Below are 5471 nucleotides of genomic sequence, written 5' to 3' on the forward strand. Positions count from 1 at the left end.
GCTGGTGCAGGCGGTATATAGGGCTTGGTCAGAATGTCTTTGTGCTTGTTCGTAGACTTCTCCTCTTGTTTCTGATCAACCGCGGCCGCTCTCAGCTTCTTGAACAAATTGGAGTCCTTTGGGGATGGTGGTGACTCCATTTTCTCTTTTTCTCTTGGGCTAGAAGGTTGATAATTTCGCGATGGCGAGGCCCACTTGATGGGCGGGAGAGAGCCAAAATGAAATGTCTGCTCGACCTCTTCATGTGACACTTGGATGCCAAACTCTTCTTTGCATCGCGAGCACAGGACCACGGATGAGGCTTTTCCAATTGGTTTAGCTTCCTTCTTTGCAGGGGTCTCATCCTCGGCAGACTTTCCTTCTCGCCCCTTTGTACTCAAATCCAAGGTTGGTTTCCTCTGGTTCTGCTTGGCCCAGTTCACATCGACCATATTGATCCCAGTGTCGGGAAAATGGTTCAAGTCTACGAGCACTGCCGCCGTTACTGGAGCTTCCATCTGCAAACTGCCATTATTAAGCCGTACCTGAATCTGATCTTTGAGCTTCACATAGTCCGCGGTATTGTGATTCCACAAGTTGTGGAATTTGCAATACTTCTTCCCTTTCAGCTGGTCTGGTCGAGGAAAAGGTCCAAAGTCGGTCTTCACCATCTTCGCGGCGATCATCTCATCCAGAATCTCATGTGCCTTATTGGCATCATATGTATATGTCGCGAATTCAGGTTTGGTGAAGGCCATCGATTTGAGCTTGACCGGTTCCTTGGAAATTTTCAGTTGCTTCAGGGCTGGATTCTTCCTCCCGGTTAGTTCATATGCAGCGATATCATTCTCCTGTTCCTCATCGTCATCTTGAACCACTTCTTCACTGTGATGATGGTAGTAAGGGTCATAAGTAGCCGGCTGGTAGCTCAGGGCCGCTACGGTGCGATGTTTTCCTGGTACATATGTCCCTTTGGATGCATTCTTCCTTGCGTCAGTTTCTCTGAGGAGATGTTCAAAGCTGCCCACCTCTGTGATGAGCTCTCCCATTGACTGGATCATGCTGCCATGTTGCTTCTTTCGCTGACGAGGTTCCAAACCCTTGACCGCCAGCTTGACTAACTCTTTCTCAGGCAGGATGACGTTCAGCTTGGCTTTTTGAAATTGGAAGCGCTGAAGATAGGCCACAACGGATCCCGTAGGCTGTTGGGCCATCTGAGTGAGAGAAGCCAAGTCAACCTCAGGCTCAATGGCTCCAAAGGTTTCTCGGAAAAGCCTTTCCATTGCGGGCCAATCCTCCACTGTTCCTGGTCGAAGTTTGGAAAACCATCTAAAGGCAGCTCCTGAAAGAGAAGTGCCAAAGATCCTGCATTTGAGGATATCATCATTCTGGTACTGGCCGTATTACACCCTAAACCTGGCTAGATGAGTGGCCGCATTCTCGGTGTCTTCCCTGAAAAAGTAGAAAATATGATATTTTTATAACCCCTGGGAAAGGGCGCGAGCATTATATGCGGCGGGAAAGGTCCCTCATAGACCCCATCCATTTGGGCCCTAGGATTAGCAAGCCTGATCATCTCCTCTACCTCTTCATGTCTTACATATTCTGGGCCCGGAGGAGGAGGAGGATGAAGTGTCGCCACAGTATGGCGAGCAGCCTGCAAGGGTATTGCTTGGTTTACAGTCGTTGTCCCTTCTCCTACATGTACAACCCGGGTTGTAGCTGGTTGTTGGAGAGTCACTGCTGGTATAGGCATCTCTTTTGTCAAGGCAGTTATCTTAATCGGGTTACCAACCTGGTCAATCCCATAATAGCTTCCTGGCAATTCTTGGTATGTGTTTTCTGCCCCATCGTTATCGTATTGAACGAACGTGGTAGAGTCGGACGAAGTTCCACCAACTTTTGATGCCTGATGCTTCTGTTTGGTGGTCTGTCTGCCTGACAAGGTGGCATTTTCTTTGCTGCCGCCGATAACCAAAGCTTGCTCTTTATTTTTCAGTGGTGTAGTAGCAACGGTTGTGGAAGGTGTAGCGGCATTGTTGCTTACCTTTTCTCGCTGATTCGGCGGCACGTACTTGCCCGAACTAGACGACTGGCCAAGGGAGCCAAGGATAGCGTTAGGATCCCCTAAAGCTTTGTTCAATACTTCTCTTGCCTGGTTCAATTCGGCTCTTTGCATGGCCACCTCGGTCGCGAGGTTAGCGCCATCCTTGCGAAGACCAGCCATATCTGACGCAGTCTGCTTGGTCTGGTTCGTGATAGCCTCCATGATTTCTTTCTGGCACTGATTCTGCTCACTAGCGATACCTGTGGCATGAGCCCTTACTGCATTCTCTGATTGTGCGATTTGTTGCTTAGTATCTTCTGCATGTCGGGTAATGCGCTGGTCTAGTTCGCGTATGAGCTGGTCTGTTTTCGCGGTTTACCTTTCAAAATCAGCGGCTATCTTCTTGCGATGATTTTCAATATTCTCCATGATGATCGCGAACCTTACCTCGGAGGTCACTCCCTCTGGAATAGGCTTCGCAACGAAAGCCTCTCTTTCTCCACTTTCCACTGTATTGGAGACAGCGGTAGTGATAACAGGCTCACTGGCCTGATTAGTAGTGACACTCTGACCCTCAGTAGCGGTCGGTTGATTCTCTCCCCGTTCAGTTGACATATCGGATGATTGAGAATGACAAGAAAATCTTTAAGTCACTTGTTCTTCAGAAAGACCACGACAGTCCGCGTGAGAATGCGGTCTGTAACTGGAGGTCTTATGCTTTGAGCAGTTAGCCTAAATCTTTTGGTAAGGGTTTTCGCTTGACTTCCCAATGGCTACGTTCACGAAGAGACACTATTGGCGTCCCACTGAGCGTGCCAAAATGTTTGGCTCCAAAACCAGTTGGCGTGCAAACTGTCTCTTTTGAGCGTGTGTGCGGGCGTGCCAGCACCGTGGGGTGCAGTCGTCGGGGGAGTCCCTTGACCGGACTTCTTCTTCAAGCATTGTGGACGAGGAGAACACCAGCCTCGCCACAAGGTCCTTCTCTAGCCTTCTGAGAAAGGACTTCTTGCCTTACAGATAAGGACTTTAAATGTGATCTCTTCGCGTCACTGAATCGATACTCAACGTTGTAGGCTGAGCAAAGCAATCACTGGGAAGTTTGGAGAAAGCACGGGTTTCGCTAAAGCGTGACTTTAGCTTCGCTGGGTCACGAGGGCGTTACCCTTGCTTCGCTGGTTGAGAGAGTCTCGGTGGCAGTGGTACTGGCAGTCGGCTCTTGGAGAGACTAGGACTGGAAGTACGGTCGCCGGGTTGATCTGGTGATGCTGACAGTCGGCTCTTGGAGAGACTAGGACTGGAAGTACGGTCGCCGGGTTGATCTGGTGATGCTGACAGTCGGCTCTTGGAGAGACTAGGACTGGCGCGCGGTCACCGGGTTTCAACGAGGTTGAAGGTTTGCTTCGGAGAGGCTTTGTAATCGCTGGGATTGATTGATTTGAGGGAGGTCCTTTTATGTCCATGAAACCTCGTATTTATACTTAGGGTTTCGACTGTTCCTTGCTATAGAAGGATTATTGATTGAAGTTTCCTATTCAATCTCTGCTACTTGACTCCAATAAGGTTTCGTTTTCCTTATGGATTACGGAATGGGCGAAGCTGTAACCCAAACCCAAGTAGGCTTATTTTTGGGCCGCAGGTACCGGCCCACTGTGCTAAATCCACTAAAGGATCTTGCCAAAATTACTTTTGGGCTCAAACAGTAGTAATTACACATTAACTACATATAATGTACTTGTTTGTAAGTTTAGTTGTATACATACACATGCTTGTAGAAATTGAATGTTGTGATCCAAGATCAACTGATGTGATTGATGCAAGCCTGCAACTTTACTTGATCGACGTAATTCCTTGAGCTTGTTGATAGCACCACGAGGCTACGTTTCCCTGAGTGGTTTTCTTGATTGTGTAAACACGGGAATCTGAAATCAAACAGAAAGCAGACACGTGTACAAAATAATATATTTTTATTAATTTAAGTGCGGGTTACAATCTTTGGTAATCATCTGATTCGATCTCCGACGATGAATTTCAATCATGGGCTTGATGCTTGATCTTGAGTTAGACGATGGTCACGAGAGTCGACACGTGACGAACGTTTTGATTTGAGGTTGGTGAGGAACCGACTATTTGGCAGCTTGAGGGTTCTTCACACGAGCTTGGGAGGCTTCAGAAATTTTGAGAGTATTTCCTTCTCTTTTTTGGCCGAAGTCCTTCTCTTGATTTGAGAAGGGGTATTTATAGTGTCGGCGTCCCTCTTCATTTGGAAAGCCTTGATGACACGTAATTTAATTGCATTTTCCTTAATAACATAATCAAATCAATCAACCTTAATTAACTGATTTAATCACGACCGTTAAAGAATTATCCAATTAATTTGATGGCTGATCTTAATTGTATTTCATTAATAGCATAATCAAATCAATCAGCTTTAATTAACTGATTTAATCACGACTATTTAAGGAATTAGCCAATTAATTTGATGGCTGATTTTCATCTTGATTATCAGTTTAAACAAATTGACATCTAATCAGCAGACGAAATTTTATTCTTGATTTGACTATGAATCAATTGATTTAATTTAATTGATCCGCCTTAATATCGGCTGATTAAGTCGGAACAAATTTATTTATTGCCGTCGGGATTTTTGTATGCCTGCATGTGTCATTTACTGAGTCCGCCTGATTTTGCTTACTCATAAGCCCCGTGCACATTTTGTGGGACCCACATGTCAACTAAATTTGTTCGGTCATAATTTTAATTGTTGACCGAATTATTTAATGAATTTTATTTTCATTAAATTTTTGGTGTCTACAAATGCCCCCACTTCAAGATGGGCCGTAAACATGTTGTCACGTGTTGAAGGTGCGACTTGAAGTTTTGAATTTGACTTCTTCTTTTTTTTTGGTCACCTTGACTTTGATGGCTTTTCCATTTTAGCTTGTCGCAATGCTTTGCTTTAACGGAGCTAGCTTGTAGAACTCCACAGTCATAGACATTCCACAAAAACATCGTGATTTAATTTAATAAATATATTACGGATTTCAATTAGTAATGAAAACCCATAACATAAATATTCATGGAATCACTTCATGGTTTTTCCTTATTTCTTGACTTTTCCTTATGTAAGATATTCACCCGCAAAATTTCAGCAATTGATATCTATAATCATCACACAAATTTGGTGCCATATATAGCAGAAATTTTGATTCTTTCCATATTTTCCTAGTCTCAAATAGGAAATTCCTTGCGTAAGGAACTCTAGTCTTTCAATATAAATAAAGGCCTCCTCAGACTTGATTGTCAATCCTGTCTTCTTCAATACTCTATACTTGGCTGCCAACTCTCAACTTCCTTGCTTGCTTCGTTGCCTTTTGTTTTTGGTGTGGCAGAAGACCATCAAACAATTAAGGTTATTTGTCTTTACACGTTTTTTCATTAATAATTT

This window comes from Rosa chinensis, chromosome 6, assembly GCF_002994745.2.
Source record: "Rosa chinensis cultivar Old Blush chromosome 6, RchiOBHm-V2, whole genome shotgun sequence".
Taxonomy (NCBI): Eukaryota; Viridiplantae; Streptophyta; class Magnoliopsida; order Rosales; family Rosaceae; genus Rosa; species Rosa chinensis.